At 43.3% G+C, this 27,794-nt stretch overlaps 1 protein-coding gene across 2 annotated transcripts in view; it reads right to left on the bottom strand.

The window, feature by feature from the left end:
- The window catches only part of LOC133268341 (BEN domain-containing protein 5), a 951,280-nt gene that overhangs the window by 57,523 nt on the left and 865,963 nt on the right, over positions 1-27,794 (bottom strand). The window lies entirely within an intron of this gene.

Below are 27,794 nucleotides of genomic sequence, written 5' to 3'. Positions count from 1 at the left end.
TTAGCCTGAATATGTTTAATGCCTGGCTGATCAAAGCAGGCTCTCTCTATCCTGTGTGATATCTGACTTCACAGAGCTACATTAGCAAACTTGTCCGGTGCTTTCCACAGAGAAGGAAAATGCAGTGGCACAGCACGAGTACATGAGGGGTCAGCAAAGATGCAAAAACATCCATCACAGCCAAATATTGCTTGAAGATAGGACAGAGAAGAACTGGATAAACTCCTCTGCAAAGAGAAACCTGAAATCCAAGACAGCTGGTTTCCTTATCTGATTCTGGATAAGAACTGCACCGTACAGTGAATCAGCAAAGTATCTCTTCCTGCACTCACATGCAAGAACTTAGAGGAGTTACCTTGAGGAGAAAATTCATTCATGTTTCACTTAATGGAAAACATGAATGAGGTACCTAAATCAGTGTCCCTTCCCCTCTCTTTGCCTTATTGCCTGAGCTACCATGGCCTTGCAAAAGGACCATATGGGGACCACCTTCCCCCTGTGTGACCTGACAACTCTTAAGCAGAACACACAATCAAAGAGAGAGCTGCCACAATCATCCATCTCCCCTTTCTCCCAGGCTACACAGCTTACAAAGAATTGCAGGTTTTTTCAGGTCTACAGTATTTTCTGTGAAAGCCTAGGCTCTGGGAGCTATAGGATTATTTGAGCTTTCCCCAGCATTCATTTAAAAATGCAATTGTAGGCTTCACAGTTGGAGAGAAAAGCTTAATAATGCAACTGTATGCAGAGCTAAAAATAGACTCAAAAAATGATGCTCAAATACACCTGTCAATGCTGGATTCCAGGTTCACTGGTGCATTCCCTTTACTTTGAGGTTTTCCTGCACGCACAGGGAAACAGAAGAGAGAATTGAAAAAGAAATAAGTTAAGAGGAAAACATAACTGTAAAAGTTGCAAAATATTGAGGCAGGGATTAAGAGAAGTTGCAGTGCCAGGAATTAACTCATTTACAAAACCTGCCTGGGTTGCCAGGGTCCCTTTAACTGAGCACACTCAGCACAAAACCAAGTCCACGTTGCATGCAATGAAAATGCCGATGAACGTCATCACCGTGCAATGGCCTCAAAATTGATTTATGGGGGGTTGGAAGATTTTGTTTCACCTTCCTTAGTGGGGAAGCCAGACAGAGCTTGAAGCTTTATTGACTCTGGTATTATAATCACAGTTGCTGGTCTTTCAACCTGTTCCAGAATTGGAGAGAGGTTTTCGTCTCTGTATGACTAGATACTGTAGCATGGTCGATTCTGTGCTGAATTGAAATTCATCAGAGCCTGCTTTGTCTCAAGAGAGTAATAAAAGCCGAAGACGTTATTATGCATGAAATGGTTATGGAGCTAGTGAAAGTGTTGTTTTTCCCCCCTGCTGCAAAAAGGGGAGGAGAGGGGAAATATCTGACCTGACAATAAAAAGTGACTGAAAGAAAGATAAGTCTTTTATATAAAATTGGTTCTATCTGCAAAAATGTGGGAGGGAAGCAGAAGCATCAGATGGATCTCAGAGGGGCCCAAAGAATGAAATGAGAACCTCATGAAGCCTTGGTGCTGCTCAGTGCAGGGGATCTGTCTAAAATCTGTCTCTGCTCGTAGATAACCCAGCGTTTAAATACAGCCACAGTCTACATGTTTACCTCTTTCCTTGATCTTTTTCTAACATGAAACACTAGCGGGTCCTCCAGGGCTAGCTCAAATCCTGCAGAGAATTATGTGCTCGCTTTAGCCCCGTGTCCCAAATGAGCATTTGTAACAGTTCCGCATGAGATCAAGAGGCCTCATCAAGATTCATCTTTCCTAATATAAACTAAATTGTAAAACTATATGCAGTGAAGGAATGATTGAGGGTGGGAGAGAACCGCTATTGCAGATTAAGACACCTTGATCTTTGGAGGCTCCTCTCTCCCATCACTAAATACCTGTGATTTACACAGTATTTTGTGCTGTTTGAGGTAGACCAGGGGAGATGAAGTAGGGGTAACATCTGGCTGCATGTGCAGTAGAAAGAGGGCACCTAAGACATGCACTTGAGGATGGAGGGCACACCCTGTGAAGCCTTTCTTTCTGAGTGCCTATGAAAGTTAATTAGCAATTAAGCAATTGAATGATATAGAATTGCACAGAAGACATACACATATACATAGGTAAGTACCCTGCACTAGTGTGTACCTTTCACGTCTGTGCAGTGGCATGTACACAGAAAGTAAAGACACAGGAGTAACTCTGACCTCACTGAACTGAGTGGAAGATTGCTACCTTGCCTGGAGGGCACCGAGACTCTGCCTGTGGCTGTGGCCCAGAGGCACCCACCTAACAGACAGCTCCGGAACAAGGCTGCCTACACCTACATATCAACACCCCCTGTGGCCAGACTTAGCTCCTTTGGTCCACACCTGAGCTGAGTGGGTGATGCTAGCTTTAAAGCCATGTTAAACATCCTTGAGCCACTAAACACTTCTATGATTTTGAAGGAGGTAATAACAGAGTCCCAAACACATGCTAAACATAACAAGAATGTCCCTGTGCTTTTCTAAATAGCTCAGCATAAACCACACATTGTTTACCCCCATGATAAAGAGGCTCATGAAAGTGCCTGGTCTCCAACCCCCTTGAATCCTCTCCGAGGGGGGCTTTCAAAGCAGTAGCTATTAAAATGTTACTGCCATTTGTCTAATGCAATTCCATGCTCCACATCCATCTTTGGAGAGCTGACTTTCATTAACACTTCAAAAATAATTTAAGGTTTTCGCGGTGAAGGTTAGAAACTTCTCACAGCTCAGAGCTAATAGCTCTGCTGTTTACATGCTATAATGTCTTGATAACCTTTTCAAACACACTGTGGCCGGCAGCTGGGACCTGTCCCTGCTATTTTTGCTCCCAGAATGTAACAGCAGAAATATGATGACTTTGTGCCCCTGAAATGGTCACATTTCTTCTCTTTAGGCTTCGCTTCCACTACAGCACTAACAGAAAGGGCCTCACCTTTTCAAGAGGCTCCTGATGTATTGAAATAAAGCCCTGGCTGTCCTTTCCCTGGAGAAATGAAACAAGCTGATCGTCTCACTGGAAACCCAGTTTCAGGGGGCATAGGAGGAGCGCAGGCATTCTGCCTTCCCTGTCTAGAGGTGGCTTGGAGAAGGCAGTAAACCTCTGTGACCTATTTTGCCTGGAAGAATATGTATAGGATTCTTGTTTTCAGGTGCTGGATGGACAAAGTCATAATCCCACTGTGTGTATTCTGACACTGCAGCAAAATAATACCTACAGCTCTCTTACTTTGCTTTACTTGAGCTGTGTACAGATTACAAATCCTTACTGGAGGTATGGCAGGCTGGCAAACAATAGCAGAATGCTGTGGCATCCACAGGCTAGGAAATGGTGTCTCTCTCAGAAAGCAGGAATCTCACTTGCTCCAGTCTCCTGCCCGCACAGCAGCTGGAACAAGGAGGCAGGGATGCTGCAGTACCTACATGCTAAAACCAGATCCAATATCAGCATACTGTCCTTAAAATGACTTGGCCGAACAGTGCCCTCAGATACAATTTACATGGAAAGATTCAATACCACGGAGAGCTCCAAGATGGGTTTTCTCTCCCCTAAACCCAGCAGCAAATAAATACAGCTGCTCCAAACTGATAGTGAGTAAAGGCCCTGAAGCTGAGAGCATGGGACCAGTCCATTCTTATTAAGTTAAAGCATTAAAAGTCCTGGACAAGCTGTAAAAAAAAACCAAAAAAAGACGACACAATCAACTCAGTCAAATTTACAGCAGACCTGGGGGCACATCCATGATGTTGTCTCCCCTCAGAGCTCTGCTAAACACAGCCTTGGAGCGGTCATAAGCACTATGGCACGTGCTGTGAACAACAGGGTAAATGAGCCCTAACAGAAATGGTTTTAATGATCATCTTTCTCCTTTTGGGGAGGGATATGAAAGACAGAGGTTAGCTTGTGACAAGTTCCCTGTAGCCGTCTTGAATCCATTCAGAGACCAGATGAGGAGGGATGATGAGTTCTTCTCACTCTCAAGAGGCTAACAGAGGGCCCAGTGACTATGGGTGGCATGAGCTGCTGCCATCACAGGGGATTTGACCTTGAGAGATGGAACTGCACATGGGATCCTAGACAGTGTAGTGTAAAGTATTTCTTGCTACTACCAAGTCACTGTAAGTAGCTTGAAGACAAGTATAGACTTCTGATCTCCATCCAAGTGCTTTAATTTTTTAAGGTTGAGAAGCGATGACAAAAGCTTTTAAAAGAATTTTTGGCTTGGAAAGAGAGGGGAGTAAATTAAAGAGTAGGGTATACATCATACAATTTATTGTGGCTTATTTAGGCAGCTTGGCTAAATACTCCACAGAAAGCTGCTAATTCAGCAGGAATTGTGCAAGGAGTTAGCGTAGCAAATGAGAACAGATAGTGATCAGGCTACAGAGCAGCAAAACATAGTCATTGTTAATTAAGAGACCTAAATGATGAGACCCACTGAATTAGGTCGGTGAATATGCCCCTTCCTGCTCTAGATTAAGGCTGTGTAAATGACTTCAAGCGAGGTTGTTTTCAGAGTTCCTGCAGTTGCCATTGGGGCCATATAATGGACATGAGAAAAGCAGCCAAGAAGTATCCAACAATTTAGATCCACTCTAGAACTAGGTCAACATACGGCAAAAAGAAAATTAAAGTCAACAAATGCAAAGTAATGTTCATCGCCACACGATCCTTGGAACCCCTGCTAAGCCTAATTTATATAAATGGCTTCGAGAAGCTGACTACAAACTGGTTAAGCCTGCTGACAACACAAAATCGGGGAAGTGGACATGGAGGGGAAAGAAAACAGGCAAGCAAAGGAAGTCTGCAGTCCTTAGCTTTGCTGGGTAATTTGGACAAGGTGCTGCAAATAACTCTTAATGTTGACAAATGCAAAAGCAATACAATTTATTTGCAAGATCTCAGGACAAAATGGGAATTGCCTTGGACTTCAGCAAGGGGAAGCTAAAATGGCTACAGCAGGAAGAGAGCAGTCTTTTCTCACAAAGGCCAGGTGGCACAGCCATGTAATTGATTTTTAAGCTAAGAAAGGAATCGAGGTGAACAAAAAAAAGGAAAGCAACAACATTAAGGTTGCTTAAAGATAACCCCATAAAAGCAGCAAAATGGACCTGCATCTATTATTACATCTCTACAGCAAAGCCTTTAGCCAGCAAAAAACCTGCATAGCTAATACTCTGCAAAGCCTGAGCATAATCAAGACCTTGGTATAGGTGAATGCAGTAATGTTTGTCTGAGCCAGACGGAAAGTGGACAGGGCTACTTGTGCTTTACTTCTGGTAAGGACTGCTTTCTACATTGCTTAGAAATTTCAGTCCTATGTTACACCAGCAGTCCTGGAGTATAAAAATGACAATCTCCAAAATGAAAACCAAGCCTTTGAGATTAAGGGTTTTTAGGGAAAATTGGCCATTACTTCAAGATTGATTCCAACGCCTCATACCCAATGTGTGCAAGAATAGCTTCTTCCAAACAATCAAGGACTTGAAAGCTGAGTGAGAAGATAATTTTGCAGAAGTAGTATTGCACACTAGTAGTAGTTCTAACCCTGTCCACTTCAGCATAGCCAACTGATCGCAGAGCAACATAGGGCAAGGCTAGAGATATCAAGCCTAAAATTGAAAAGAAAGCAGAATCAACTTATTTTAAAAGCAAAACTTCCTGGACTGCCCTTCATCTTCATAGAAAGCCATAGAAGGTAACCCCTTGGAATACTGTAGTTCAATTCAGACATTAAAACCAGACTGCACAATGCTTTAGTGAATATACCACATAGGGTGTGAGAAGTGACTGACCTAGATACAAAAAAGTAATACATGTTGTAATAATGAAATGAGCAGCAGGAAAACCTATAGGACTACTATAGGCTACAAAGGGAGAGCAGATGAGGATGAGTTTAGCAAGGAACCTAAAGGGGAGGGAATAAAAACTACAACACAGATGACATCACAAGTGCTGTAGTCAAGGAAACATGTTTCATTGTTTTCCTCTCAGTTCAGAGCAAGCAATCACAAAATGGACAAAAAAGGGAATTCAGAACCACTCCCAGTTTCTTCCCTGAGCTTATACAACTTTCAGGGACAATAAAAAGCAGGTTTAGTCAGTATAGATTTCGGATCTGGTCTTCACAAAGGTTTGATCTTTCACTGTTCAGTTCATAGTAATTTTGCTACTGACTTTGATGCATATTGCATCAGCCCAAGAATACACAGAACACTATCTGTGTGGTGAGAATGTCTTATCTGCCCCTTTTTTGGGGTAGTCTTTCAATCACCGACTATGTGTTCGAGTATTATATTAGCTAATCCAAGTTAAATGCTTGCAACATTGTCAAGGTGTTATGTTTGTGTAGTTGAATTCCATTTTCAACCTCTTTATGAAGATCATCTCCTTTAGCATAACAACCAAGAAAGCATTATATTCCTCACCCTAAAATAAATGCCTCTGGACCATAGGACCTGCAGAATGGTACAAACCTCCCCTTTCCATTTTCAGAGGCTTCTACTCCCCTAGTTTACAAAGCAACTAAGAGGATTTGCACACAAGCGTGCCTCAGCCTGCTAGACATCCAAAAGAGATTGTATTTTCCAAGTACAATTCAATCACAAAGCAACAAGCAAGCCCACAGCAGAAAAAAGAGAAGGATGAATGGCAGGCATTGTACTTTACCTTTAATTAACCAACATGTTTTAACATCCTAATTTACCATTCTCAGAGTAACATTAACAAGTTTATCACAGAGTATGTACTTCTAGATGTTATCCTAGATAACCTATCCATGTCTAAAGTAGATCCCAGTCATTTGCAAGTGTAAACTCAAAAAAATTATGTTCAGCATTTTGCAAATCACTCAACTTTTTCTTGACCCAGCATCACCCATTTAGTCACAAGGGGATGTGCATTCCTTTACAGCAGGCACACAGAACCTGGAAAATCCCTCCACAAAGCTGCAGTCCGAGACTGGGGGACACTTGCCCTGTGCTAGAACATAAGTGGTTGGGCAGTGAACACAGTGTCAGTTCCATACATCCAGTGGCATTCTGAATCAGAGGAGGGGTAGCAATGCTGTATTACCAGTGCAGGACTGGAGGAAGCAGAGTAGACCTGCCCTCCAAAACTTCAGTGCTCATCTCCACCTCATCCTCCATATGAGGTCGAGACATGGCTGGTCAAGGAATAGTGTTCTTTTTACTGTTTGTAGATTATTTTCTTGCCCCTCTCTTACAGAATGAGCTCAGGGGAAAAAAAACCAAACAATTTGTCTTTTATTTCCTTTTAAACTACTGTATCTTCTTACATTTTTATGTTCTTTACAGGTTCCTAATCTTTGAGTCACCACTGTAACTAAGATTTGGATACCTAACTGGGAATTACAAATAGATCAGTGGCTATTAAAAATGATGGCCTGATTCATGTCCTGTATCAGGAAGTTCTTGATGCCTTGATTGCAGAAACTGGGTGAATATTTCAGTTTCCTTTGCCTTATGTCTCCCAGTTTGATTCATCTTTAGTACTATTCAGTAAAACTTCATTGCCACTAAAAGCTTTATCAAAGTGCACAGTGTTGCCTGAGGTCAGGCCAGCCAAGTTTTGAGTCTCATATGAACTGGTGTGATGCATAGAAAATCTGTCTTTACCAATATCAGCCTCTGCTAATAAACTGGCCCATCCCTGAAGAACACTGATTTTGAGATATAATTAACCTCCATGTATTCTGCCCCGTGCTGCAAATAGCACCAGGAAGAAAGATTTCATTTTTTTACCTGATTCACTCTTAACTGTTGAATCTTTATTCCTTTTATTGTGTTTTTGTGCATTTCATCCTACTGGGACATGAAAACAAGGTTGGGTAGTCTTGTTGCCTAGATTTTCTGCTGCACACCAGCTGCCTGGTGTGGCTACATCCTTTGCACTGGAAAAGAATATTTATTTCCCATTTCTATACCATCTCTACCACTTTCCCTAGGAGGGAAAGATCTTTTCCCTAAAACAATTCAAAATAAGTACAACAAAATATTTCTTCATACTACATCTAGGCATTTTAAAGCCATTTGGGGTGATGTAGTTATACGCCTCCCACTTTAAATCAGTTTTATATCTGTTCAGTGAAGCAGAAGCTTTGCCAAAGTGTATAGTATTGCTATAGAGAGGTTAGGCCAGGCAGGTCTAGACCTTGTATGGAGGGCTTGATTCCTTGTATGCACTGGTAACCTGTGGAACTGCTTTCTGCCAAAAATCAAGGATATTAAGAGCTTTACAGCATTCAAAAGAGAGGATGTGGCAGAGGCAGATCTTGGAAACACCATTTAGACTGCAGACCAGGGAAGAATGTGGGGTGAGCATCGGGGCAATGAGGAGAGGAGAAACCAACAGGTTTAAGGGAAGACAGTAGACAAGAACCTGCCCTGCTTACTGCATATGGGTTTTGATGACTTTCTCAGGTCATCCTGGGAATTTGCTCCTGCAAGGGGGAAGGCATCAATGGCCAGCTTTTCAGGCTGGGTACTATCCTGCTTCTGCTGCTTGGTGGAGGATTGAGGAAAGGATAACCTTACTGACAGGGAACTATGCACACACTGTGCCCATGTCAGGTCCACAAGCTAGCACAACACCCACCAAATCAGCACTAGACACATACAAACACATCCACCCCTTGTTGGCAGTTCCAGAGAAAGGCCCCAGATAGCTAGATAGACAAGGATCAGCAAAACATTTTCACTGGACCTTTTCTGTACCTGGAACCAGTTTTGTACTGTTCATTTCAGAACTGTTACAAGCACTAATTTCACTCTTTCTCCCACATGCACACCTTATAATATCCAAACTTGGGATGCTACCTCTTGTCATTCAAACTGGTTGCTCCACAGCTGAGATCTGAGCTAGCTGGAACAGTGAGAGGCACAAGAGCTGACATTCTCAACTTGCAGAGTTTCTTCCAAAAAGGGATCTAGTACATTTTTTACCCCCTCAATTTATATGGAAAGGAAGGACAGCAGCCACCCATGAGTCAGAAGGGAGGGAATCTGGGTGGAGAAGGTTGACAAGAGGAAAGTTGTCCCCCCAGCCATCAGAATTGTCTGATCCTCCTCAGAGCTGCCTTGCTGAAAGTATCCTTTTGCTGTTTGCCCAAATGCAGCCATCACCAGCTCTCATGCCCAAAATAATTAGACTCGTGCCATTTAAAGGAGCAACTTTGGCAGGTGGGAATCAGCAGAGAAAAAGCACAGCAAACTGCTATTCCGTGCCAGCCTTCGAGAGAGCAGTAGGATGAGGCAGCAGCATCCGGCTGCAAACAAAGTGGGATGGGGCAAAGGGAACATGGGTTGTTGAAAAGGCCAAAAAGGCTCAAGGTGTCTGCGGTGCTCACCTAACCTGCGTGTCTCTCAAGCAGAGGAGCAAAGTGCTGTCTGTGCTGGTTTCCTGGTGGGTAGCAATGAAGGGAGGCAGACAAAGTGATATTTCTCTCCCTCTCTTGCCTTGAGCAGGTGCCAGCAGAAAGCTTTGGCAGCTGCCGAGTGTTGTGCTCTGGGAATTTCTGCAGCACAGAGTGTTGGTCTCACTGCCGCAGTTGGATGACACCAGACCCGCTGGTGACAATGAGCCTTACAAGGAGAAGTGAAGGTGTAAAAGCAAGATGAAATCCAAGCTGTGTTCTTTTCAAGGGAAGAAAGCATTCACTGACGTCAGGAGCTGCAGCCAGTTCCATTTGAGGTGCGTGTTGTGCCCAAAATGAATTTGAGAGACCACAAATTCACCTGGAAGATTGATTTCATGGCCTGAGAGTCAGAACATTAACTCTGTATCACTCAACTCTGGACCGGCCCCTCTTCTTCCATTTGTGCTATTCTTCATAGCTCAAGCCATGCCATCTTTTGCTACCTAGAGTGGGAAAGCACTGCGTGTCACCCCCTCACAGCTCACCGGCATCCAAGAGGCACTAGAGCAATTAAAAGTGAGAGGATTAGGGAGCAGTGAAGTATGTGTGACGAGGTGAGAGACCAGGGAGGCAAGTGGGCTTGCAGGGCTGGTCTGAGCTCACCCATAACAGCATGCAGGACCATTCTGCCATTTAGGAGGTCCCATAGCAGATGGGACAATGCCTGATTTTATTCCCAAAGAAAGTAACAAGTGGAAAGAAGAGCTGCTTTCTACAACAAGGCATAAAAGCAATGCTAATTAAACACTGCGCCTGCCTCTCTGCTTTGGCTCAGTGTGCTTCATTGATCCAAAGGCTACAGAGGTGACTGTGGGACAGATTTCATCTTTGGTGTCACTTGGATGATCCTGATAGAAGCACAGCAGGCTGGTGCTGCAGGAAACTAGCCAAGTTACTCCAACAAACTTGTACTTAAGATGCCAAATAGCCCCGATGTACATCAGTTCTTCTTCATCCTCACAGTGAATGGACCGAGTCTCCCTTTGGGTGACAAGAAGCCTGATGCCCTGCTTTGCCCAGTCTTTTGACTTGACACAGCTCTCTACGCATCATCTGGTGTGCTTGTCAAAGGGGAGCAAACAAAATACATCCTGTATGACCCATACTTCACCCAACTCATCCTGTTACCCTTATTTTCAGTCCAGCTCAAAACTTTCCACTACCTGGAACAAAGGAAGAAGCAATCAGCTCGCCTAATGCCATGGGGAAAACCCTCGGACTGAAGCACTGATGCACACTGAGAGCAAGATGAGTCCTGGATGGGGAGCTCTGTGAGAGGGGAAAAGCATTTGCTGTCTCCTTCGTCTCCTTCGAGTCCCTAAACACACTGCAAAGCCATCACAGATAACACAGCAGCTCGGGGGCAGGAACAGTGGTGTTTACAAAGGGATGGATGGCTTGGAGACAGACTCACACCAGGAGCTGGTCTCCAGCGCCTCTGCCCTGCAGTGGTTTCTGAAGCGTGGAAGTGTTTGTTAACTCCCTCCCACTGTCCCTGTGCCACAGCTCAGCTCTTCCAGGGACATGGGGAGGTGATGAGATCTCTGCTCTGCCTCCCTCAAACACCATCCCTCCGCAGCTATCTTTCTGTTGATGCACCCAGTGTGGATTCCTCGCTCCTGACAGGGTTAATTGGCAAGCCCAAGGGGGGAAATGAAATGTTTCTGCTCTGTGGTGGCCTTTTTCTGTCCTTGCTTGCTCATGGGGCTGTGGGAAAGCACTAGTTCCTGAAGGGTTAAAGAGCTAGCAGAGCAGGTAGCCAGCTGCTCTAGATCTCTCAGGTTTATCCCTGGCCCGATTCAGGCCCCTGCATGCTGCTCAGGTGCATACTAAAGCCATTACAGGGCCAACACACAACCCCTGCTCTTCTTCAGGGAACAGAGGGCACAGGCCAGGGCCAAGAGGGACAAGCTGTCAGGCACAGTGATGGCCACTAAGGGCCAATTTGCACCCAGCAGAAGGGTGGTTCTGTAGCCCTTCTGCTCTCCCTCTGGGGCTGGGCTTCCACAGAGACACAAGCCCATTCCCAGCTTCTTCCCTCAAAGAACTCTCGTTCCTCTTCCATTTTCATCTAAGTCTCCAATGAAGATTTATTATGGAGTGATTACGCTGTCACCCAAATGAGCAGGGAAATGGAATATCCTTTCTTCTTGCAATCCAGCCACTGGTCCATTTGGCTCTCAGCAAAAAAAGCAGAGGTGGGTTTAGTCCCTTTCCCTTGCAGGTATTGCCTATTTGCATGCTGAAGGCATGTGGGAAAACCCATCAAGAACCAGAACCCTGGGGCATGAAGCTGGGTTATTAGTCACCTATTTCAAACCTGGATGGAACTGGGTGGTCAGTTAAGTGCATGTAATGCTCCAGGGCAGATTCCCTATCAGCACGGAAGACCAGTCAGCTGTGGCATGAGAAGCAACTGAGAACAGGCAAAGGGAGCTGTGAGGAGACAGAAATGTCAAAGCAGGATGTAGCAGTTTCCATCCCACACTCAGAAAACAGGAATTTCACACAGGATGACAATTGCCAAGGAGATGAAGCATGCACGGGTACACAAAGGGATTTCTCCTAAGGTTTATTTTTGAGTATTTACTTTTTTTTGGGGGGTGGGAGGGTTGGTTTTGTTTTTAATTTTCATTTCTTTGCAATAAGAATATTCACTTGTCATGTTAGAATGCAGCTGCAGCAGTAGCACTACTCTATACCTGGATGACAAGAACACAAACCCAAATATAAGTAAAAAGAGAACCCAGCTAGTCCAGTTTTGGTGCCCACCTAACAGAAATGCAAATAACAAACACCCTTCATGCTGGATTTCTGACATTACTGGTTAGATTATTAAAATGGTAATCAGTAAAAAGGGCAATTTCAATCAACTTCATCTCCTAAGGAGAAGCCACAGGAGGGAGAGTGAAGGAGTCAGGAGATCTGGTTGTGCAGATTTAGGCAAATCACTTTGCTCTGTATGCTTGTTCCATTCTCCTTTCATCTCACCAGACTGTGTCCTAGCCCCGTGTCACTGTCTAGACAATGCCATTTCTCCTGTCCTGTGTTCTCATCCAAGAAAAGGCTGGGAGAGGAAAGGACAGGCACTGAGCCTGCAAACTCTATACAGAGACGCAAACAGAATTCAGATCACCAAGTCTTAACGTCCCTAAGTCACCAGCAAATGGCCAGGAAACCCTTTGGCAAAACGTACCTCTTTCCTTGCGTTGGTCCAACAGAGAATGACAAGTTGCTATTCTGTTAGCCCAAGCAGCAGCATCCTGCTTGGTGAAGCTGAAGGCTCAGCCCTGCTGATGTGCTGTGCGTGTCTGCACACCACCACTTCTGCTCTCAGCTTGCTTGACAAAATCCAGGAAACCGCACTCAAATGCAGTGTTAAAACCCCTGTTAGGATTGCAGAGCTGAAAGCCTGCAATCAGGAAAGCAGGCAGGAACACCACAGCTCACCTGAGGCCAGGCAAGGAGCCGGTGATGGAGCTCACAGCCGAGGGCAGGTATCCTGACATGCGGAGCTACCACTTAACACAAGGTCCCTTAATCAAAACAGGACTGAAACATGCCACCAGGGTCACTGCAAACAAAGCTCACTAGATAAAATACAGCTTTTGGGGGGACTGTTTATCCTAGCAAGGTTTGAGGTTTGTCAGGCTCCCCTAAGGTCCCCCACCAGGCTGCAAGCAGGAGCTGGTGGGATGGGGCTCCCAAACTGCCTGCACTGCAGAGCACACCTGGGAAACAAACAAACTGCGCAGGAACTCTGCCCCTTTGGGTTCTTCTCTTTCTCTCCATATTACCGTGTCGCTGTGCATGTCACCTTGTAACACCGGGTTATTTATCATCACTGAGTGCCTAGATTGGCCTGCTAGAGAAAAATCAAAGAAAGCAGCAGGGGCTGAGGTTTGATGAGAAGGAAACAAATTCTTCCCTTCGGGAAGCATGAGTACTGCTCTGCTACCCCATACGAACCCACACATGCACACACACAGTCCAAGGCTGCTCCTCTTCCTCTACCAGCAGGCTTCATTTAGTCTGCCGAGTCCCTGTTCTTCTCCCTTTTCTCTGCTCAGACTCAGTGCCTCGTTTCTATGGATTTCTGTGTCAGCTCCCTCAAGGATATTTGCTGGAATGGACACATTTATGGGATGACTAACGTTCTGAAAGCAGGTGGTGCTATTATAGTCATACAAAAGCCACCTATTTTTGGTGCCTCGCGCTGTCATCCTGTTAGGCTATACTTTGCTTTGCCTTGTTATCGCACCAGCTTCTCAGCACCATTACTCCAGGCTGCTCCAGTTCCAGGGCTGTCTGCAGAGGACTGATAGAGGGGCACCTTTGTTCACTGCAGTGGTGGCTTGGAGCTCCCACACACAAAGAGAGTCCTGCAAGTTTCTCTCTCTGTCATAATTCAATTCCTTCATGAATGCTGAGAATGTACTAAAGGAAAAAGTTTTGGTATATGTGCATATCTAATGTATGCACACACTCATATACATTTTCCTATGCAGAGCAGCAGCCTTAAAGTGAAATGTTAGAAGACGGCTATGTTTGCTTTATCCTCATATCATATTTGGGATAATCACTTTGAAAGTCATAAGGTAAATTTTGGATATTGTTAATTATCTTCAATGGCGTCTGCTCACATGAACTACTTTAACATCTCAACTTGTATTAGCTTGGAAACTCTTAACTTGTCTCACCTCAGTTCTTGGCATGTGATCTTATCTGTCCCTGCACTTCTGGGTTTGGTGTGGTAACACTGTGAGGGTGCTGTACTTATCCTCAGCCACAGGCTGTCTCTGCTTCAATGCCATCTAAGCCCTCGGCACTGAGAAGGAATGCGAGATGAAACACAGGCATAGAGCTTAAATAAAATCACATTATTAGAAGCCACATTTCCTGAACTTCAGTCATGAGACCTTATTTAACTAATAGTGAAGTGACCAGGAAAATACCGTGTCAGCACATGACGGGTTTAAAGTGCATGTAACAGAGCAGGGACCGCTGCAAAGGCATCCTCAGGCAGACCGAAACCACCAGCATCTCCTATGTCCTTTTCACCTTGAAGGGAGAAGCTGGATTTTCACTTTCAGCTTGGCACTTTGCAAAACCTGGCAATCCTGACTCCAGCTCCTTTTACTCAAACCCAGTGGAGGGCAGTACAAATTGTGTGTGCTTCCTAAACTGGTTTATGCCACTCCAGCTTGTGTGCGAGCGATTTGCATTCAGAGAGCCTACGGTAAGTACGGAATTATTAATACAGCATTGCACTCAATAGCTAAGACACTGCTTGTTACCAGGGGAAAAACCACCACCCTTCTGCTATAAAGGATCTAAATGGGAATAAGGCTTAGTCTTGTCTCATAGCATAAACGTCCTGACCTGCTGTTCCCTACTTTGTAACACAAATTCAGCTATAATCAATTATGGCTTGAAATGCTCCTTAAACGTAGAGAAAAATCCAAAGCACATGCAAAGGCCTCTGATGATAACTGATGTGATAAAGCAGCACAGGAAACTCCTTTTTCTTATTAAAGGCTGATTTTAAATCCCTCTGCAGACAGATGCAGTTGCTGTGCTGTGTACTGCTAACCTTGAATTCACATTAACAAGTGTATCGGAACTTTCCTTTTCCAGCTGAGTGCTCGGTATGGGAATTTCTGACAGCGGCTGCATGTTATACTCTCCCTACATTTCATCACCAAACATTCCCTGGCAATCAATAGAGGTCAAATCTAGACCCCATTGGGATTCACAGTGAAAACTATTGACATCAACAGGTCAAGAATAGCCAAGAGACAATTTATACAACAGACAGCAGAAAACATAAACAGGAAAAGGCCACCACATTCTCCGCTGGTGCAAATCAAGATAGATTTACACCAGCTAAAGGGGGAAAAAAGACAAAAGAGAGTAAAAACACCTTTATTTAATGACCTCGGATGCAAACAAAATCTCATCCTAGCACTCTCACACAGAAAAGCTTTGACTAAGCCAGGCTGATACAACACGGAGGCTGCTTCTTCTCTGACCGCTCTTGACTGCCAAGGCAGCCTGGGACATAGAGGCGAACCAAAGGAAGAGAAACCCTGCTTTGTTCTTCATTTCGGCAACCATCAGAAAAACATCCGCTTCTCTTCAATCGACTGCCATTGAGGAGCGAAACGTTTCGTGCCAGAAGAGGGCACTTTAACTACAGGCAAGCGTGAGCTGTGCTGCTGGTGCTGACCCAGGCAGGCAGACAGGGTGGGGAGGGGGAAATCGCTTCGTTAGGCTCAGCCTTACACTGGAGATAACTACAGGGAGGTGCAGACAGGCACCAGGTTGCTGGGCCTCCCCTGTCCTCCTAAGAGTGCACACCGAGTGCTTGTCCTCACTGGTTTTGCTGCCTCGGACTTAAGCTTAAGTCCCCCCTCTACCAGCAAAGATCTGGAGATTGTACTCCTGGGTCACAGGCTCTGCATCAGGCCAGGCTTATTTTGGGATAGAAAGTAATTGTCCCACCAAAAGCACAACTACTGAGCCCCAGCAGGCCCTACATCCCTGGTTTCACCAGCAGTATGGATTGTGTGCCAGCTGAAATTCTCCCTGTGCTGGAGCATTTCACAGCAGCTCTCCCATACAGACTCTCTGGTGTGTAATAACATTTAAACTGGCTCCAGCCGTTCTCCCAGCAGAGGCATTAGTTGAGCCTCTTTCCTTTGCTCAGCTGCCTGTTCTCTTAAAACTTGCCCAAACTTAATACCTCTGAGAACTCTTTCTGATGGAACCAAAAAAAATAGGCTCGGAAGTTTTGGGGTGAATGTATATGAAACACATACACGCCAACTGCTCAGCAAAAGGATCCTGAACACAGGGACTGCTTTTCCAACTCTATCAGCTGGTTCAAAAACAGACTGGTCCTCTCTACAAAGCTTACTCATTGAAGCACATACACTTCTCCCATCCCTCCAGGCACAACAGGATCAGCCATGCCTCATCTCCTTAGACAAATCTTGACAACATACATTTCAGAGATTATGCAAAAACCTAAATTAGAGGTAAGAAAGACCAGAAGAGATAGAGAAAAACAAGCCAAATGATAGAGAGTATGAGAATTTAGTCTTGCTTTGAGAGTTTTGTTTCTTTTCTGTGGTGTTCTCTATGATGAATTTCAAGCTATTTTCTTGTTGGAGAGTAATAGCCAATGTATCCGAATCAGTCCATAAACTCCCACTGCCCATCTATCTACATCATCTAATACTCGGTGGCTGCCTTAAAGTAGTTAGTCCTCTGTTTGCATCTCAAAAGTTTCCAGACACATAAATAAACCAAGCACGGATAAAATGGGTCTGAAGGTCTGTTTCTCAGATGGCCAGATCAGCAGCTGCCTCAGTTTATTGGCAGTTCATTTATCATCTCAAGAAAAATATTGATGGTTCTGGAGACACAGGCCCTTTCTGTGTCCTGGTTGAAGGAAAGCTGTCCTTCTGGGCAGGCTTTGGAAAGAAAGTCAATGCAACAAATTCTACTTGGCAGACATGTGAGGGATGCAGCACAAAGAGGAATCATTAAGTAAGGAAGAAGGGACACTAGGATGATAGCCCAGAAATAGCCCAATCTGAAGTCTTCACAGTATCACAGCAAATGTACGAGACTGTGAGACTGCTAACAGGCACAGTCATGGGCATCTTCTCAAGGGGAGGTATTACTGCTACACAGTAAGAGACAAGGAGCCTGAAGGTGTATTCTGCCAATAGAACGAGCCACTGACCAGACCTTGAAGAAATCCACAGAAAATCCAAGATTAAAAGGCTTGAAAACAGGAATAATGGGACTGAAGTACTGTATACTTTCTCCCTTTGGGCTGGCAGAACCACACAGTCCTGGCTCCTCCTAGGAGTGTTAGCAGCCCATCTGCTTCCATCACCAGGAAGACTGGATCCTCTAAGCCATGCCCATCCCCTGCTTTGTTTAAACCAGACACATTCCACTTGAACAGCCTGTTTAAGGATTTATTAAAAGGAAGATTGAGATTTGCCATGTATTGATATGGTGGAAAGAGATCTAACTTTGCACATGTCCTCCAACGTTTCTGCAGAGAAATATATGCACAAACCAGTCCAATGTAAGCTTTTGCTCCACGTGACACTCTGCTGCCCTGCAGATCCTTCTTTGCTATATAAGAGCTCTTGAGTAGTTAACATACACACTGGATTTCTTGAGGGTGAAGGAAAGATGAATGGATTGTCACCTATTATTTGGTCTTTTGTGGCCCAGGTGACAGTTGCTGGTTTAATAAGGATTGCTTAGTTTTCAGCCAGATGACCAAAACTCAAGCCTATGATAAACAGTAGATTCAGTTATTTAACAAGCTTGGAATCCCTCCTAAGTTTTGGGAAAAAGAAGAGTAGAGCAGAACACACACAGGCTGTTAAGTGCCTGAGGAGCTGAGCACATGATTATAGTGTGTACTCTGAAACTGAAAACCATAGCTGTCATTTTGCTGCTTATACTTACTGCTTGTGTGACCTGGGTAGGATTTCTCCTGAGTGCAAGTAAATATCATAATGCACAGCAAATATAGACTGCTACTTGAATCACTGGAGTTGATTCTCCTTGCTTGGCAACTCATGGAATTGTGTATACCTAGAAAGAAAGTGTAAGGTGCTATAAAAAGTCTGAAAATGAAGCAATGATTCTGATCTGATATTTTTTTCTGCTTATGGTATACAGGATAAATATTTGGACAAAAAATAACCAGGTAGGTTAGGAAACTTTAAATATGGAAAAAGAAGTATCTGAGTGCCATGGGGAAAGGGGACGGGGATCAACGCTGCTTCCACTGTAACAATTAGGAATCATAAAATAAAGCTTGTGGGTGGTAGGCTTAAAACAAACAAGATATTATTAAGCTGAGGAAATCCCTAGCAAGGAATGCTGTGGATGCTAAAAATGTATACAGGTTCATGGGAGACAAATCCATTGAGTGTTACTGCAAACATAATCAACATGTGGGTATTGGTCTCTTCTCGCACACAGCAAGCAATAGGACAAGAGGAAATGGCCTCAAGCTGCCAGGGAAGGTTTAGATCAGATATTAGGAAAAATTTCTTCACTAAAAGGGTTGTCAAGCATTGGAACAGGCTGTCCAGGGAAGTGGTGGAGTCACCATCCCTGGAGGTACTTAAAAGATGTATAGATGTGGCACTTAGGGACATGGTTTAGTAGTGGACTTGGCAGTGGTAGGTTAAAGGTTGAACCCAATGATATCAAAGGTCTTTTCCAGCCTAAACAATTCTACAGTTCTAAACATCTCTGGCCCACTAATTGCTAGAAGATGGAAAAATATTATGGGGAAGTATTGACCAGGAAGGAAGGGATATGTGGGATCTGTTTTCTGTAACTTTCATGCCTGCTGTCCTCTGATTTCTAACAACAGAGACGCACCTGTCCCTAATGGAGAGATTAATTTTGGTCTCTTTACACATTCAACCAGCTATTTTCATGAAACTCATAGGAATGTAATATCTCTAAGACCTTTATCACTGTCAAATTCAGTTGCAGTTGGTCAAACAGCTAAGACAGACACACAGACAAAAAGACACTCATTTCTTTGCGGACATTCCTAAAAACCATCTCCGATTCCTGTCCAGGATGTTGGTGTTTGGGACTAAAGAAGAAGTAGTAGTTAAAAAATAACATCTGCTCTCACCCTAGAATTCCCTTTAACCACCAATAAGCCCTGCTGAGCCTTCAGGTGGAAAAAATGTAAAAGCAATAAATGAATAGTTTAGGTGAAAGACAGCTCAAAGTGAACAAAAAGCAGAGCCTGGGTGTGACTCATTGATGATCTGTCACCTGCAAAAAATCAGATGAGATGACAGAAGGGTGTGGGATAGGGGTAACAACCTGAAACTGCAATCAAGATGGTGAGGATACAGACACAAGATAAAAGGTGCAGGGGAGGCTTAGCCAGAAGTGAAGAGATACAGAGAAGAGGAAAACGATGACAAGCATGCAGACACACAAACACCACTCCAGGCTGGCAGAAAAGCAGAGACCTATCACAGAGACATTGCTTTTTGGAAAACGCCTTGTTCTGAATGGCTTTTTTTTTTCTCTTAATTCCCATTGACATTTGGGAAAGCTCCAGAAGAGAACACAAGCTAAAGCCCTGTCCCAACCTAAATCTTCAACCCACAGACGTTACTCTTTAGTCATATTAACCACTCCCCTCAGACATTTCCAACAAATTATTAATATCTTTTAAGCCCTGCTCTCCGTTGCCTTTCAGATTAGCCTTGCCCTTTCCTTTGCACTTAAGTTTAGCAAGTGTTACTAATAGGAATTTAACATTTACCAAAGAATTATTTTAACTATGGGTCTAATAGCATTTGTATGGTGTTCTGAATACCCAAGAGCCTCACCATCAGTTCTATATGCTTAGTTTTTTCCTAAGTTGCTTATAAGACAAAGGAAAAATGCAAGTTTATAGAAAAGCCAGTTCACAAAGAGAGGCCTTCAAAACCTTGAAAGACAGTTCCAAGAGGGATAGCAGTGCCAGGAGGGAGCTTCCCCACTTGTTTATATAAGCCACAAGTCTGCCATCACTCATGTAATCAACTTCACCTTCCAACCATTCAATGAAAGCATCACTTGTGCTTGGTCTAAGTTATTTTCTCCTGTGTGCAAAAGGAATACTTCTAGAAAAAGGTAATAATTTTTATTATTAACTTGCAAATTTTATGATTTTGTTTTAATATACCACTACGAAACCATTTTGAATAAGACAGTTATGTACTTGCATGCCACTGATTTAGCTGGCTTGATAGCACCATAAGTCATTGACAGCTTGAATGGAAAGCCCTGATGAGGATTTTCATCAGTAGAATCATAGAATCACAGAATAATTAGGGTTGGAAAGGACCTTAAGATCATCAAGTTCCAACCCCCCTGCTGTGGGCAGGGACACCTTACGCTAAATCATATCACCCAAGGCCTCGTCCAACCTGGTCTTGAACACCGCCAGGGATGGAGCATTCACAATCTCCCTGGGCAACCCATTCCAGTGCCTCAGCACCCTAACAGGAAAGAATTTCCTCCTTATATCCAACATAAACTTCCCCTGTTTAAATTTTAACCCGTTACCCCTCAATGACTATTTGGCACCAGTTAGCATGCATTTTCTCAACAGAAACCCCAAAGGCTGCAAGGGATATAAGATCATTTTTAGAGCTGGGCTTCCTCATCTTGGCTGGCTTATAAGGATCAGGTACCATCCAGTACCTAAAGGGACCTACAAGAAAGCTGGAGAGGGACTTTTTACAAGTACATGGAGTGAGAAGACAAGAGGGAACGGTTTTAAATTGAAAGAGGGTAAATTTAGATTAGATATTAGGAAAAAAATCTTAACTGTGACGGTGGTGACGCGCTGGCACAGGGTGCCCAGAGAAGCTGTGGCTGCCTCATCCCTTGCAGTGTTCAAGGCCAGATTGGACAGGGCTTGGAGCAACCTGGTCTAGCGTGAGATGTCCCTGCCCATTGCAGGGGGTTGGAACTAGATAATCTTCAAGGTCCCTTCCAACCCAGACCATTCTTTGATCAGTCTTTCTGTGTCACTGGATACAGCCATACCTAGGCCAAAGAGCACGTTTTCCACCAGCACCGAGTTGGAGACAGTTGGCAGGGACAGTATTTGTACGTATGTCTCTGTAAGATGCTTATGCTCCCACTTTCCACAAGGTCCCTACTCCCAAATAAGCTTGTAAATGTTGATGGCTCTCAAGCCAGTCCGTGCAAATGTGCTAGTCGAGGCTCACAGCTACTGAAGTCTTTCTGGTCTTCAGAGAAGATAAGCTCCTGTATTTATGTCTAATACTGACTTAAGAGCATTTCTATGAGTCTGAATATGCACCCTCTTTTCATTCTGGTCCCATAACAACCATCTCTTCTCTTCCCTGTACTTTACTATCCTGAAAGAAAGAAAAGAAAGAAACCTGTATACACAAGAGGAAGAAATTTAATCTACACCCTCATGGGATACTCCTTTACAATGCTCAGGACAATGCAACTGGAGCAAACCACGGTGCTCATGTTTGTGCCTTAAAACCTGATAGGGCAGGTAGGCTCTTAGTGCCTCTGATGCTTTCATTCCCCTCAAAACTAGATCTTCAGCTTAGAAACTCCATTTCCCTTCTACTTAAAAAAAGTGCATGAGTCTGACCTGCTCTCCATCCTTTCCCACGTGAAGCCATGGAAATGCTTACCAAACAGGCAGCATGGAAAGCACCTGGGCACACAGAGAAAAGAACCAGTTACTCCAAACCACTCTTACTGCAGCAGTTAACTGCAAGACCATTTCCCCACTCGCATGGTATTTGATACCTGCCTCCTAGCCAAAAGGTGACTGGAATCATATGGTTAAATCTCCAGGAAATACTTTGAAGATGCCTTCCAAGACTGATATTCTACATTTAAGGAAAAGAGAAAAAAAGAAGAATCTTTCTTTAAAAGCAAGAAACACCTTTATGATAACACTTTGAACTTTTATAGCATTTTTCATCTGAGGCTATCATAGCACTTCAGGACACAGATGCCAAGAAATCCATTACAAAAATTATAGATATTCCTAAATTGACTATAGTCACTTGCCTTAATTTCCATTTCTTTACTGGTACTCCCTGATGGTGCCCACATAGACTGATGCCCTCAATGCTACATGCAACTAGATAAACAAATCTGCACACAAGTCTATACTCTGCCCCACAACCAGGCTCTCTTACAGTAAAATAAGTATATTTCTACAGCATTTGTCACTGTATTGAACTCTATGAGGGAAAGAGCTGTGCATACTGCAACACTGTACTGCTTTGTGTTTTCATTCCACTGCACTTCATTAAACAGACCTTCGCTGTTCCTTAATTTTCTTTGAGCAGGTCCCCCTGTATATACCCAATATGAACAAATACACAGATTCCTTCTGGGTATGAACCAACAGCTGCAACACTGAAAAATATCAGCTCCTTATATCATTAACTGAGTTTCCATGGTGCCCTGGGGCAGAGATATTGATGCTTGACAGCATTATCACTATAAAGTAACTTTACAACTCTATAATTTAACTCTCTGCTTCCAGTAATATTAAGAGCATTTGAAATTGTAGCTGTAAAACCTTGACACTTTCACACAGACTTGGGAGTTGAAAGAGGATTTGTTTTCTTTCCTCAAAGACAGCCCAAAACATGGTACTGAGAAATAACCAAATACTGGAGAGATAATGAGCAAGGAGGTCACTCTTATGAAAATATGCGGGATTATGATTAATGCCACTTTTTGTAACACACAGAAAGGAGCCTGTTTCTAGGAGCTTAGCAGAAGAAGAATGAAGATGTAGACTTCTGGAGGTCTTTTCCTGAGTATGTGCCTGATTTACTTTGAAACCATCTTGGTAACAAGCTCTAACTCAAGTTCAGACATAAGCCACACTGGATAACCTCTGCAGAGCTCCCTCAGCTTTATCAGCACAGCCTTTCATACCTAATTGGCTTTTGCTGGTAATGTTGCTTTTACTGGGTGGGAACGAACCTGCAAGGGCCATAATCTGGCTCATGAGGATCTTCTCTTAAGGATATCACTAACAGAGCTAGGAGGATCAGGACAGGCAGTTGCCAAAAAAAGAAATGTTAAAAAGTCCAAAATAACCAAGTACATGTGCCCTAGAGGCCTGGCAGGTCCACCAGGCTCTAAAAGTTACAGTTGTGTTTACTGGAATGGCAGTTGCATACAGATTTCTTTTCCCCAGGACAGGCATTTACTGAGATCCAAATACTCTTTAAAAGGAATCTGGATATAAGCAAATGATTGTTTACTCCAGGGGATTTAACTTCCCAAGTCCCCAGTCAAGCAGCAGGCTGATATTCTGCTTGAAGCTAAGAATAGAATTGAACCTAGTGGTCTCAATTGTGCCAAGACTCTAAGATAAGAGCTCCTTTTAGGCACCTGAAGAAACTCTAGTCAATTCAAGCTTTCATTCTGTGGCTACAGCCACATAAATACATTTTTAATGTCCATAAACAGGAGAGAGAGTTCAGCAGTGCAACTAAACCCTGTTTAAGGGATGCAAAGCTTCCAATTCAACGCATTCAGTGAAATGGAAAATACGAAGTGATACCTTTGCATGTTGGTTCAGCTATACTGTTTTGAAGTATTGAGATAATTCCTCAGCTGTTTGTAATGTGAAAAGACCTACCTTGGGATAACATTAGTAACATCTCTTTCTTCTGTATTCTCCACCCATGGCTTCCAAAATGGTGTGGGGTTTGTGGGATTTTTTGTGGGTTTTCTGTTTGTTTGTTCACAAGAGAAGTTTCATTAAATTCATTCTTTATATCAAGTTCGTTAAATCAAAGAGGTGAAATGATGTTCTTAGAAAAGCCGTACAAAGGAGAACTGTTCCACCAGATCCTCAGGCCAGAGTTCCAGTCTCCTATTCCACCCAGAAGTGATTTCAGCGAGCAAATCCGTACACATAGATGACTAAAAGCCTGTCTTTGCATGAGGGCCTTCCCTACCTCAAGGAAGCTTAGAGTTAAGATTAAGATACACAAAAAAGCCATGGACATGCTGACAACAGTGGTGCTCACCCGTCTCGATAATGATTCTCCCCTGCAGCTACCAGGCTACAGTCATACCAGTTCTTGCCAGGTCTCAGTCATTTCTATCTGCCTACCCCATGGCTAGTCCTTGGAAGAGTAAAACCTGTTTTTTTGGGAAAGAGAGTAAAAAAAGAGAGTAAAAAGCTCTCTTATGGGCTGCCTGCTGTGCAGCAGGGATCCAGTTCAAACACTAAAACATGAATCCAATAGATTTGAAAGCTGTTGATGTGCGACTCCTTTATTGGCCACTCTCAGGTCAGGCTGTGATGGCTGCTGATCAGCAGCTGCAGAGAAAAGCAATTCTGGGTGTGTTATCAGAGCAGCACTCAGTCCTGCAGCTGGGCATTCACCCTTCCTCCCCCTCTTTTATCCTTTGTTCCCTGCCCAGCTATGAGGCTAGTGTGTACCTAGACAGCTCAGCAGTTGAGCTGCTGGTGGTGAATGTTACAGAGTGGTTTACATGCCTTGTGTCATAAGCCCTCTAAATGCCTAGTAAAACATGGTATTTAATGGAAGCATATCAGCTCATTTTAAAGCTTCTTCACCTGGCGCTGAGCAAACTGTTGCTGTGCTGCCTTTTTAATCAGTTACCACCAAATGTGTGTATGTGTGAGAAGGGTTTTAAACATTTCTCTGTCCGCTTCCAGGCAACTAACCGACAAGCCTGCAATCCTCTTATTATGCTTTCAAAACAGGGTCCATTCACTGTTATCTGCAGCGCACGTTATCATAGAGTATTCTGCAGAGCCAGGCTTATAGAACATATCCCTAATGTTTCTCATACACCAGCCATATATCAGTTAGACACAGACCTACCACGCACACACATACCTCTGAAGGAATGCATAACAGGGTGTTCAGGAACTTACACCTGGTGCAGTGCTTTGCTTGCAGGATGAAAATACAACAGACACTCCAGCAGTAACCATTACTGCTATTATGCTAATTGAGACCTGGGACATTCATGCAACCATGTTAACTGTCTATGTTAGAAGAGGCCAGAAGTCCAACACTCTGAAGGATGCTGTTATCCCACCATATATGTCCCAAACATATACACCCTCCACAGACTCTTGAAAGATCCTTCGCTCCTGGATTTCATTTAAATAGTGCAGCCTCAGGAGCAAATTTGTTTTATAGAACATACCAGGTGTCATCCTCTAAATTCTGAACATTTAAGGTATTTCATTTAGGAGAATACATTCAATCATACTAACTGAAGTAATTTGGATCAGGTTTTCACTTTTAATGGTACATTCCCTTCCTTTAAATTTTCTTACTTTTCTTATTGAAAGAAAAGCTACTTTCCACACCATCAGTAACTGTGTTATTCAAATAACACCAGACTGGAAGTCTGTCTCCCATTTTCATGCATGTAAGGTATCCATTTATCTCAATAATTACAAAGTATGTTTCAGACGCACGAATCTAAACAAAATGCATAATTTTCCCAATGATAACTATATCCATTGCCGGCTCACATAGAGGTTTGTATAGATCACAAAGTTAGGACATAAACCCCGAGGATCATAAAGAGATTCAAACCAAAAAACCTCACAAGAGACCTAATCCACTTCCATAATAGCATGAAAGGGGGTAGTACTATGATCTTATTTGCCACAAATGCTGTAAAGGAAAGAAGCTGTCAGAACTACGTGTCACCAGTGCAAAGAGAAGACTATTCAGAGTTTGTTCAGTTTGTTTACCTGTCAATGGCAGCAATATCAGGCTAAATCGGTATTTTTGTAGAACCTGGAGATCCTCATTTATTTTTGGTCTCTACATGGAGCCAGTATTGCTGGTTTCAGAATGTGGGGTGTGATCTGCTTTGTAGTCTCCCTTCAAGGCCATGGGTTCCCTGAACTTGAGGCTGAGTCTCAGTCAGCACTTCTTAATCCAACATTAGCTTTGAACAATTCTAGTGTCCCTGATCCTGTTTCTATTACAACAAAACAAAGCAAAACAAAAACCCACACAACCCACTAACATCACAGTGGGATGAACAACATCCCGAGAAATATGTCTTTAAAGGCAGATCTGAATACTTGCCCTATCGGTTCACGGTTTTTGGGTTCACTGTATTTCTGTCATTTATTTGCTTGACTTGCTGCCTGCATGTAGCTAGACAGTTAATAGAAGCATGCCTGTCCTTGGAGGCCAATATGAACTGACTGACTGTGTCTTTGGTTCAGGTCCATTAAAAAATCTGAGCATTAATTAATCACTGACTTGCAAATAGCTTGGAGGAGCTGTTCAGGCTAAATTGGAATGCTCTGCAATTGTTTTACTTTTGGTCACAAGCATATCAGTGATATGAAACTTCTCCTCTGCCGGGATAGGATGTGCGTAGATCCAGGCAGTCCTGTGTTAGAGCAGAGCAGCCTAAAGACTGCTTCAAGCAGCTCTATTTCTTTCTCTAACTAGGAATATGCACACATAAGGAAGAGCTGTCTTAAGCAGCAGTCTTATAGAATCCTTCCATTGAAAAGGAAAATGCCAGTGAAGTGTACTACACGGGCCAAGAGGCTTTCCTGCTTGTTTCTGCCAGCCCAGCCAAAACCAGCTTCTTTTCCTTTTTCACTCAGCTAGGTGAAACCATACCTGTGAAAAGGAAGCTGCTGCTTGAGCTTCTCATACATCACCACCAAAGAGGATCTGCCTGTGTTCTGGGGCCTGTTTGCTGTGCTCTAGCTGCTGATGGTCACAACAAATGAACTGAGAATGATGCAGCTCTGTCTGCAGAAGGCAAGGCAAGCAAATACAGAGAGATGTCAGACCCCACACTTGAAACCTTTGTAATGTGAAGCACAAAACAAGTGTCTTTATTGAAAAGGAAACTAAGCTGGTATGACCTACATGTCATGAAGAAAACATATTCAAGGGAATCGTGATCTCATTGTATAGGGACTCTTCCCACTCCACAGCAAAATGTGTTCTTGATAAATAAGGAATATAAATAAGTAGTTATCAGTACAATGAGTACTAAGTGAGAAAGAAAGTTAAAGGTGAAACTAAGACACATGTTCTTAAAACACCAAAATACCAACATAAGGAAATAAATACATAAACCTAACAGTTACAACAATTTTTACCTCACTGGCAAGATATACTACAAACATGTAAGTTGCAAGAAGCTATTCCTTGGAATCAGCCTGTATTTCAAATGCTCAAGTCAAACAAGTCACCTTAATATATTCATCCCGCTCCTTCCCCCAGATTTCACTTTCAGTGGAGAAACAAAACCAGAAACCCACAAATGATCTAGATTTACTCTCCATGCTCCCTGTTTCTCACTCTTAGTCCCACACAGTGTGCACATATGTATGGATGGTGAAGAATTATGTCTCATATTAAAATGTCCCCCTTACTACCCTAAAGCTATAAATCTTCCCCAACTTCTGAAATGCAGCAGAGAGGTAAATAAGCAATCTCAGGCAATCCTTCTCCTTCTTCAGTGTTTCTAAACCTGTAGAAATTTCAAAAGCGACCAGGATAGAATGACAACATGAAATAACGCACCCAAGCTTGAAGTATCGGCGCTGGTTATTTGATTGAGCACGGTGACAAGAAGAAACAGAAAAACATAAAAACAGATCATAAGAGCAGTCAGAGCAATTCTACAAACCATTGCTACATTGGGATAGCCAGATGGATAGGTGTTTT

The sequence above is a fragment of the Pezoporus flaviventris genome, unplaced genomic scaffold (assembly GCF_033815535.1).
Source record: "Pezoporus flaviventris isolate CSIRO_AGI_PZ_B2104156 unplaced genomic scaffold, CSIRO_AGI_Pfla_v1 ptg000013l, whole genome shotgun sequence".
NCBI lineage: Eukaryota > Metazoa > Chordata > Aves > Psittaciformes > Psittacidae > Pezoporus > Pezoporus flaviventris.
This window is presented reverse-complemented; position numbering and strand designations above follow the sequence as displayed.